The sequence below is a fragment of the Grampus griseus genome (genome assembly GCF_964374135.1).
Source record: "Grampus griseus genome assembly, chromosome: 8".
Classification (NCBI taxonomy): Eukaryota; Metazoa; Chordata; class Mammalia; order Artiodactyla; family Delphinidae; genus Grampus; species Grampus griseus.
In genome coordinates, this window is record NC_139002.1 from 9,837,713 (window position 1) to 9,849,588 (window position 11,876).

An 11,876-nucleotide genomic window follows, 5' to 3' on the forward strand; every position below is an offset into this window, starting at 1 on the left:
CCGCCTCTGGTCTTTTTCTAAAATGTTTCAACCGTGTATTTACAATTTCCATATATTTACTAAATTTTTTTTTTTTAAGCTCCCATCAGTTCTCTAGAAAGCTGAGGAATGGGTGGCAGTGTTGAGTAGTAGAAAGAACATGACTTTTGAAATCTGGAGGGAAAAGTCTCCCACTGGAGACCTGGCAGTACTTGTGTTTCATCGCGTGACTGCACGGAGTCACTTTGGGCTCTGTATTCTCATCTGTCAAATGGTATTATATTGATTGTACAAAACTGTGAAGATTGATGAAGAGCATTGTATGGGAAGATACACTGTAAACTGGAGAGTGTAGGGTAAATGTCAGCTCTTACTTTAATTTGGTGGGCTTGGTCGGTGGAAAAGCAAACACTGGGGCATATGGTAATCTTCTCTCTAGGACTGCCCTTAGACTTGGCAAGAGAGGCCCTGACCTTCGCTTTCACACTGGGCCCCTCTGCCTGTGGCCTTCCCACAAGGCAAGGAGTGCATGGGGCCAAGGGGATGTGCTCATTCAGAGCCCATGCCCCTAGACCACTCTTCCAGCACCAGGGATGCTGTAATTCCCTGCCCAGATGGCCCCAGCCTGCTTCCAGGGCCTGTGCAGGCCTTTTCCTCAGGTACATTCTCCCATCGGCAGATCACGCTGCTGGTGTACACCCTTGGGCCTTAGGAATGGCTCATTGTTGGGGTTTGGATGGAATTTAGAAGTCCTGGGTGTCCACACATGAAACTGTGAGACTTCTTGCAATGTGGGACTTAGCTGGGTTGGGAAGAAGGCATCTGGGCAGTTCGAATATTCTAAATTGGAACCTGGCATTCCTGATCATTATGAAGGGGTGTGTGTGTGTGTGTGTGTGTGTGTGTGTGTGTGTGTGTCTATGTGTCAAGATAGGCAGATATAGAGCATATTTTATTTACCAGTTTGCTTCCTTGATTTATAACTTCTAATTTTTTAGATATATGGTATGTGGTCTGGCACTGCCTCTCTCCCCATCCCCGGGCTAGAGGCCAACTCTGAATCAGAGTTGTCCTGTGTGCACTAATTGCAGTGATCCAGGCCTGGCAGCAGGAGAAGGGATCCTTTATTTCTATTCCCCATCAGCCTCTCCACACTCCCCTTTCTGTATCTTTTTATTATATGTGTTTTTGCCAAATGTATTTTGCCAAATATTATTGGTTCATATGCATGTATTTTCTTTTGCCTTTTAAAAATAATTTACATTTTAATGATGTATAATATACATACATTTATATACACGTGTTCCATAAATTTTCATCTGATCAAGAAACAGAAGTTTAGTTTACACCCCAGAAGCCACCTTCGTGCTCCTTTCTAATAACCATCATTTCCCAAAGGATAATCATTATCCTAACTTCTAACAGCATAGATTAATTTTGCCTTCCTTATGCTTTATAGAAATGGAATCGTATGTGTATACCCTTTTGTGTTTGCCTTCTATTGCTCTACATTATATCTCTGAGAATCCGTTTTATTTCCTGTTTTTGTGCTCTATATAAGTGGAATCATATGTACATATTTTTTTGTGACTGGATTCTCTGCTCAACGTATTTCTGAGATTCATCCATGTTGCTGTGTGTGTCAGATTTCCATTCCTTTTTATTGCACAGAAATACAACAACTTGTTTGTCCATTCACCAACTAATGGACATTTGAGTTCTAGTTTCTGGCTATTATAAAATAATTCTACTGTGAACATTCTAACTTGTGTCTTATGGTGAAAATATGTATGCATTTCTGTTGGTTATATACCCATGAAAACTGGTGTACTGGAATTTCTGGGTCATAATGCTTTGCATATGTTCATCTTTATTCGTTTTCCAAGTGGTTATATTTATTTGCATTTTTATCAACAGTTTGTGAGAGTCCTATTTTCTCCACTTCCTTATGTTTTTGCAATTAAAACCAATCTGGCCATTTTGGAAGGTGTATAACGACATTGGATTGGGGTTTTCTCTGATCATGAATGCAGTTGGCCACTTTGACCATTTGGAAATCTTCTTTTGTGAAGTGTATGTTTAAGTCTTTTGCCTGCTTTCCTCTTGGGTTGTATATCTTTTGAATAATGATTTGCAGAATTTATTTTTATATTCTGCATATGAGACCATCACCAGATATATGTTTTATTTATATCTTCTAGGAGTCTCAGTTCCTTGTTGGGTGTTGGCAGGAGGCCTCAGTTCCTCAGCAGGTGGGTCTCTCCCTACCTCCCCACCTCTCACCGGGTGATCTGAGCAAAGCGGGAGCCGCTGTGCTTTAATGACCTAACCTCTGAAGTTTCAACTGCTACTTCTATTTTTTTCCTATTCAATAGAAGGAAGTCACGAAATCCAGCCTATATTCAAGGGCATGGGAATTGGGCTCCACATTTTAAAGGGAGTGTCAAAGAATTTGTGGAATATTTTAAACCACAGTTTTTGAGGAAATTGTCCATTTTCATCCAAATTGTCAAATTTATTTGCATACCATTATTCATAATATTCTCTCATCATATTGTATTACTATCTTATTATGAAAAAAACTTAAAAATCCAGCAAATTTGAAAGAATTTTACAGTGAACATCTATAACAGTTAATTCTATGACATTTTACTTGGCTTGCTTTGTTATGTATCTATTTTTCTATCCACCCCTCTATCCACACATAAACCATCCAATTTTTTTTTGGATATACTTCATAGTACATTGTAAATATTGATATACTACTTCCTAAATACTTCAGCACGCACATCACTAACTATACTTCAATATTTGTTTACAGTTTGTTTTTTTTAAGGTAAAATTTATGTACAATGAAATGCACAAAGCTTAAGTATGCATACACAGATTTGGACAAATGCATACACCTGTGTAATACACACCTCATCAGGACTAGGACGTCTTCACTCCAGAAAATTCCATTTTATTCTTTTTTAGAGATCCTAGTTTTCTGATGAAATCTCCATACTTTCATCTAAACTATCCGTCTTCTATTTTTTTCATCATATTAATCACGGTTATTTTTAAATCCTTATTGCTAACTCCAGGATTGGGGCGATCTGTAGATCTGCTCCTATTGTCTACTTTTTGCAAAAATTACTGTTTGGAACTTGCATTGTATGCTGAACACCGTGGATAAAGGACCACAGGAACCAGAGATGCTCTGGATGATCCTGTCTTTTACCAAAGACGGTTCGCCTTTCTTCTATTAGTCATGTAGGGTGAGGAACTGACCACTGAATCCAATCAGGGTCTGAGCTGACGTAGGTCTGCGCTGGAGTTTTAGTAAGAGTCAGTGTACATTTAGTTTTTCCTATTGCTAGAGCCTGATCTTTCCAGGATTTTGATTGAGCCTGTTGGGTCTTTGTCTCTTAAGCTCTGAAAGACTGTGAGAGGGTCTATTTTCCTCTTCAGAGGATTTCAGTGTAGCTCGTTAGCCTCCTGCTGCATTTAGCTTCTCAACCTGGCAAATGCTTTGAAGGAGAGACTGCCTCAGTGAGTCTGATCAGTGACTTTAATGCAGGACCCTTCCCTTTGTAGTGTATTTGTTTCATAATTAGCACAGAGTGTAGATTTCACTTTGCATTTTAGAGGCTTTTAGTTTAGTCCACACAGCCCCAGTGCTCAGGAAATGTCCTGTGGGGAAGACTGGGCATGCATTTGAAGTCTCTCAAATTTCCTTTTGTCACTTCACTTTGTAACTACCACTAAGAGCTTTGATGGTTCATTTTTCCCTGGCAAAAGCCCTCTGCCTGAACCGAGAACAAAGGGGGGTTGGCACCCAGAGGCAGGAACTTCCTCCAGGGGAAAACTTCCTGAAGATTGTCTTGTTACCTCAAAATGGTTCTATCTCCTGTGGAATTTTAATTCATCTTGTCTTCATTTCTTCCACAACTTCCTGATATCCACAAAACATAGTTTTTGTAATTAATACAGCCTTTTCTGCTATGGCTACAGGAACAGTTGCCTGTTATAACATACTGAACTTTGCCTGAAAGTCTGTGTGTTATAATTTTAATACACGTAAGTGATTTTATGTTTTATATTTTATGGTTTCTTACTTTAAAAAAAAACTTGTCTCTGTACCCCTAAAAGTCCATCAATGTGGCTATGTACACAGATAATATATTGTTTCCACTGCTGCAAAACATTGCATTTTATCTACTTGCTTGCCTGTTGACGAGTATTCATTTTGCCTGTACTCCTTATACCACAGTAATGCACATTTCCCCCTGTGGTTCTATGACAGAATTCAATTGGGATATACATCAAAGACTGGAATTTCTAGATCGTAGGGCAACATATACTTAACTTGTCTTAGGTGATATCATATTGCTCCTAGAACAGCTGTAATGCATAGTTTCTTATATTTCCACATCTTCACCAACAGTTAGAACCATCTAACTTAAAAATTTTTGTCACTCTGTTGGATGTTAAGCAGGGCTTCTCACGGTGCGGTCCAGGAACCCCTGAGAGTCCCTGAAGCCCTTTTAGGAGGCCTGCAAGGTCAAAACTCTTTTCACACGAATATTGGCAGTATTTGGTCTTTAACTTTCATTCTTGCATGAATGTAAACTTTTCTGGAGGCTACATGATATGTGATTTTTCAATGGGTTGAATGTAGAGGCAGATATGAGATTCCATCTGTTTTTTATTAAGCCAGGTATTAAAGAGATTTGCAAAACTATAAAGCAGTGTCACTCTTCTCACTAAATTTTTGTTTTATTTTGGAAAATATAGTTACTTTTCACAAAAATAGTTATGTAATAGGTTTGTTATTCTTATTTTAAAATGAATCTTTAAAGATTTTCAGTTTTAATTTCTAATATGGTAAATATAAGTTGATATATCTCACATATATAAAAGCTCTTTGGTCCTTGATTTTTTTTTTTTTTAAAGAAGATGTTGGGGGTAGGAGTTTATTAATTAATTTATTTATTTTTGTTTTGTTGGGTCTTCGTTTCTGTGCGAGGGTTTTCTCTAGTTGTGGCAAGCGGGGGCCACTCTTCATCGCGGTGTGCGGGCCTCTCACTGTCGCAGCCTCTCTTGTTGTGGAGCACAGGCTCCAGACGCGCAGGCTCAGTAGTTGTGGCTCACGGGCCTAGTTGCTCCGCGGCATGTGGGATCCTCCCAGACCAGGGCTCGAACCCGTGTCCCCTGCATTAGCAGGCAGATTCTCAACCACTGCACCACCAGGGAAGCCCTGATATTTTTTAAGAGTGCAAAGGGGTCCTGAGATTAAATGTTTGAGAGCTGTTGGTATAAAGTGATATCGTGTTATTTTAATTTGCATTGCTCTTGATAATTCATGAGTTGAATATCTCTTCATATGTGCATTAATTATTTCTGTGTAACATATTACTTCAAAGCTTATCAGCTTAAAACAATAAACATTATCATCCTCCAGTTTCTGTAGGTCAGGAGTTTGGTAGCAGCTTAGCTGGGTTGCTCTGGCTCAGGGTCTCTCATCAGGTTAAAGTTAAGAGATTGGCTGGGGCTACAGTCATCTGAAGGCTTGGTTGGTGCTGGAGGACTCATGTCCCAGAGGCTCACTCACACGGCTCCTGGCAGAAGCCCTCCGTGTGGCAGGCAGCCTCATTTCCTCATCACGTGACCCTTTCCATAGGTCAACTACAAGAAGAACTCCATGTTCTCACTACATGGCAGCTGGCTTCTCTCAGAGCAAGCAATCTGAGAGAGAACCAGGAAGAAGCATGAATGCATCAAACCCAGAGAAAAATCCCATAGCTTCTGCTAAAGGCTTTGGACTTGCCCTCTATGAAGCTGATGTGGAGGATGCTGAAGAGAAAATGCATAGGAAACAAGGACTGTTAATCTAGTGACTCCAACGTTGAATCAAGTCAAAGAGAAAATTGTCATATCAATATTATACAAGGTAATGGATGAGAGAGGTAATGACTGATGAATAACTCACAAAGGACAATTTTAATACAAGGCACAATGTCTATGGTTGAACCAACTAACCCCATTACAAATACTGCAACTACCAGCAGGAGCTGATGAGATATGATGACACAGAGGTCATGGGTCAGCATGTAACCCTCAGCCATGACAAATACAAGCAAGAAGTGGAGCTGTGACCAGCCGACCTCAAAGGAGATGACCTTCTTCTTTGATACAAAGCTCATCAGTATTTTAGGGGTAATAACAGAGCAGTTGCAGAGATCCACAAATGATGAATTTCTGATGAAAGTAGTATACGGGAGTGTGAAGTTGAAAATTAAGAAAAGTTAGAGCAATCAAGACTGGGAACCCCACTATGGCACTCCCTGAAAGAGAGGGAGCTGGAGCCCTGGCTGCCCTGTTGATTCCCTAAGAATGAACTCTGTCCCTGTAGAATGCTTTGCTGCAGCCATTCTCTTCCAAGTGGGAGTCCTGTGGTTAGGCCAGGTATGAGCATCTCCCCGCACCTAACTGTTTCTTGTGTTTTATTCATCTCACTACTGCTAATGTTTGTTAGGAGTCAGACCAGCTGGGCAGTGTTTCAGACACCAGCAGGGTTAGAGGAAATGGGCAAGGCCTGGAGTTTTTACTGCCTACAACTTCATACATTTAGAGTTAAAAATCTCCGTTTCTTGGACATGCATTTCGCTTCAGAATTTTAATCTTTTCGTATAGTCAATTCCAAAATAGTCACCAGAACATGGTAATGTAAAGCTGACATTATCCCAAATCCAGGGAGTATAGTGTGGTATGCTTATACTACTTACTGAATGACAAGTCATGTCCTTACCTATAAAATAAGAAATAAAAATATCAACTCCGAAGGTTCGTTGTAAGCACAAAATGGGATAATGCATATGCAAATATTTTTTCAAATGCTCAGTTGCTATAGAAATGTGAATTGTCATTAGGCATCTGGAAATTGACGTTAGTTTTCCCCTGGACTTGAAGCTCTGTGATTTAACTCAACAGGTATCCTACTTTGGGGAGGTTAATTACCAGCTAAATAGGAGGGCAGTAGTTGGGGTGAGAGCATCACGTGGTGGTTCCTGAGAAACCATTCCAAAAAGGAGTATAATCTGCACCCCGATAGGCCATGCATATCAGTGTTAATGGAGCTTGACAAATTTAATTTTAATGCACCAGATGTAAAAGAAGACCATGAAGAAACTGTGTTTTAGGTGCCTGTACGTGGCCTGTGTGTGGCATGGCCCAAGGTAGCCAAAGAAGAAGGAAAAGAATAAATAACAAGGGATTATACACACCCACGAAACACATGCATGTTATCACAGTTATGTATTTGTGAAAAATTGTATATATGCTTGTGGGCATATGTATTGAAAATAAAAGATGAAGTAGGATATAGCACTTTATGTATTTATGCCAACAACTAGGTTTGCTTTGCATATGAAATTGAATCCAACAAATTGGTAATTGGGCTTAAGTCCTATGATTGCTGAAAAGCCAGCATCTCTGACCCTAGACTGAAGGCACTGTTCTACCAAAGACAGATTAAATGATAGCAACTGAGAGTTTCGTAGCTTGAAAAATTGGGGAATCAGAAAAATTTTGTAGTTTAACAAATTGGGCAAATTAGGCTTGGAATGTATTTATTCTGAATAAAATAAGGGAATTAAGAAAAAAAGATGAGATCTATTGCTCCTTTTGTGCTCAGAGGAGCTCAGGAAAATTCAGGTTAGGTCAGGTTAGAAGTAGGTGGAACTAGAAATAGAATATGACATTCACAGATCAAAAGAGAATGATTTAAGTGGGGAACCAGACTCCCCTATGCTCTGTGCCCTTTACACTGGGGTCCCAAGAAGTCTGTTTGTCCTTGAATTCCTTTTCTCATGTCACATTCTATCCCTGAAATTGGAGTATGTGGAAATATTAAGAAGAGGCACATAGAAAACCATGGGGACAATATCTACTCTGGGAAAAAGTAAAATGGAGCAAGTAAGGAAACATAATCATAGTACAGTAAACATTAAATGTTGAGAAATGAAAATTGTGATGTACCCATATTGGGAGGAAAGGAGAGGAGAAGTGAGGGTGGGGAATATAAGAGACCTAAATCCCAATCAAATTGAATTGGCAGTAATTCCCTAAGCAAATAATGGTAAAATAATTATGATGAGTTAGCTATTATTCTAGGCCATAAATCAATGAATTATGTTTAAATTAGATGAATCAACAAATAGCATTATAAGCATATTATTTAGAAACCCTGATTCTAATCTTTGCTGTGTAACCCTGAGCAAATTTTTTGACTATTTGAAGCCCAAACTTTTTCAGCTACAAGTTGGGAATTATTACACAGCTACTTCATAGGACTGTGAATTTTAAATTACTACAGTACCTGAAAAAATACCAAGTTTCAGTAAATTTAGACTGTTGTGTTATTATTATTATTTCATGTTTCTATAATGGTACTTAAGCAAGGCACTATTATCTCCATCTGCAGTGGCAACGGACTCAAATTTCAGACATGCTTGCTAGAAGCATGGATCTTTACCACCGGGAATCTAAACTGACAGACATCTCTGTGTCTGAGATGTACTTCCTAAAATAAAAATAATTTAAATTCTAGCTACTTTAGTTGCCTAACTTACATAATTAATGCTATTTGCATAATTCAGTAGAGTTTATGCATTCTTTTCACAAGTTTAAATCTTTTAATCCTCATAAAAATCTTGGAGGCAGATTGTATTTATTAGCAAGAACTATAATATATATTTTTTTTAATTGGTGAAGAAACTCATGTGTAGATAGATGAAGAGATTTGTTCAAAGTCACAGAACTAAAAGAGGTGACTTGGAACTTGAACCTGAAGATTCTGTGCTTTTTTTTCTCTGCCTCTAGTTAATGATTCTCAATGTGTGGTCCCCAGACCAGCATCATCAGCCCTGCCCAGGAACTCACAAAGCCTTGGGCCCCACCCCAGACCTACTGGAAACTCTGGAGATGAGGCCTGACAATCTGAGTCTTAACAGCTTTTCTAGGTGACTCTGATGTACATTAATATTTGAGAACCACTGCTCTAGTTTGTAGCCTTTTAAATCTGTACACCTGTGTCTCTCAGGCATGTTGTTTTACTCTTGATGTCTTATTATCAGTATGGCATAGGGAAAAAGAAGAATGCTGCGTTATTAAACAGAAACTCTAGAAGTTACCCAAGGTCACATAGCTAGCAAGAGGCAGACCTGGGCATGACCTAGAACCCAGGACTTCTGACACCAGCCCATCCTGTCCTCTCGGTCACATGCTGTTTTGCTATAACATACTTTTGTGTAGGACTTTATTTTTTCAAAGTAAAATAGGTTTACTGAATTTCTGGGGATAAATGGGCTCTTACTGCTGTATTTCATAAGCATTTTTTAAGATTTCAAAAGCAATATATGTGCATGAAGAAATGAGAAAATATAAGTAAATAAGAAAAAATGAGAAATTAAAAACACCGTATTTCCTCTACATTCTTAATTACTTAATGTCTATCCTTCCCGATATTTTTGTATGGATACATATACCTTTCTTTTTCTGAAATGAGATCATATTACATATACTGTTCATAGCTTGCTTTATTGGGCTGCCTTTTAAAATACATGGTTTTATATGATTCCCTTCCCATCACATACACACACACACACACACACACACACACACACACACACACACACACACTCCGCTAGCAATACCTGTCCCAACCATGCTCCTGTAGGCTTCAGATTACAGTGGTAAAGACAGGGAAATCCACACTGCACCATAAGCTTTATACCTTAAATTGTGGTGCCCCAAAGGCACCATTTATTCAAAACTACAGTTCTGAGTTGTGTTTCTTATCCACATTTTAAGACAAGGGATCTGAAGTTCAGTGAGAGGTTAAACAAATTTAATACAGCTAGGAAGTGGCAGAGCCAGGATTTGTACTGAGATCAGACTAATTCCAAAGTTTATTTTCTGAATACTGAGCAGGGCCATATAATTTGTAATTCAAGTGGGACGCATCAGATTTGAAAGGCGTTGAGTCTAAAGTGCTGTCAGCCAAAATGGCACAGCAGGGAACTTCCGAAGTCCTTTCATGGACAAAAGCAATAAATAAACTGGCAAAAACTTTCAAAATAAACTTTCTTGGAACTCTGGATACTAACCAGAAGCTTGTAGCAACCAGGAGAACACAATCAAGAAAAAAAGCTTAATCTTGGTAAGACAGTTTTGTGGCATTTTAACTCAGCCTTGCTGCAGCTCAGCGTTGGCCTTGAAGACAGCAGCTTGCATTCCTGGTATAAGTGCCAGTACTGGAAGGAGCATAACAGACCTTATTCTCCAAGAACCGTGGTTGTTTGTTTTGACCTATCTGGTGGCTCTCTGAAGGATCATGAAAGGGCTTGCCTCTAGTTTGCCTAACCTGGACTCCTCCCACCGGCTGATGGGGCTACAGGGGGAGGAGGCCATGTGTGGAAAACATTTAAAGGCAAATGTACTAGTCAGTGCGACCTGGGGCAATGGATAACAGTTGGGGCAAACAACAGATTAACCAAAGATCTTGGGAGGAAAGACTAGGGAATGAGATGTTTTTGAAAATAAGGGCTTTGAAAAGAGCCCATGTATTCCTGGGAACCTGGAAGGCCACACACATGGCTAGGGCTGGGCACATGCTCAGAAAAGACCTGAGAAGACCCTAAGCTCTCACCTCTGGCCGACCTTCGTGCAGCATTATTCATAATAGCCCCCAAGTGGAAACAACCCAAATGTCCACCAACTGATGTATGGATAAATAAAATGTAGTATATCCATTTAATGGAATATTATTCAGCCCTAAAAACTGTTTACAACATGGACAAACCTTGAAAACATTAAGCTGAGTGAAAGAAGCCAGACATGAAAGGCTGCATATTATATGATTCTATTTATGTGAAATGACCAGAAGAGGCAAATCAACAGAGACAGAAAGCAGACTAGTGACTGCCAGGGACTGGGGGCAGAGGGAGCAGGAAGTGACCAGGTTTCTTTTTGAGCCAATAGGATGTTCTGGGATTAGACAGTGCTGATGGTTGCACATTATTGTGAATACACTAAAAACCACGGTATGTATACCTTAAAATGGTGTATTTTATGTTACATGAATTTTACCTCAAAAAAAGTAAAAAAAAAACCCAAAGCACAAACACATAAAAAGTGGTTGCTCTAATAGCTTTGAAATGCATTTGAAATGATGCTTCTATGGCAACAGTTTCTGAAGTGACATCAGCTCAGAGGAACTTTCCCTGATGTTGCGTCATCCAGACAACAGCCCTCAAAGGTTTGTAGAGAAAAGTCAACTTTTAATGAGCCCCTGAAGTCTTATTTGCTCCTGAGTCCCAGGGAGAGTCTGCCTTCTGGGGCTTATTTGAAGTTTGTGATAATAAATTGTTTTTCCTCTCTTTGTAGCATATGTGTTGCTGAAGCAAGCACTGTGTTTCTCTAATGTAAATTTTGTGCAGTGGGATTGAGGACAGGAATTGGGATTTATTAATGATATTGAAGGATGCAGCAAAATTCTAAGTGAAAATCTATAAATAAGGCACCATTACTTCTGAATTTTTGTCGAATATTGGCCACAGAGAAATATAATCAATCATTGATAAGTACTCATAAACACAAACAGGCCTTGAAGAAGATGGGTTTGGGCCCTTATATTATGATTCCATAACTTCTCCAAGGGGACTCCAGCACTTAACTCTGACCAGAAATACATCTAACCCACCCAATAGCTGAGGCTTTAATGTCCCCAAATTGAGATTTATTGCTTTGGCTGAAAGGTCTGTCTTCATTAAAATAAAAGTGTCCTTAATAAGGAAAGTGGATCACAGGTGGTCAAATACAAGCTTTATTAGTCCTTGAAGAAATAAATTTAT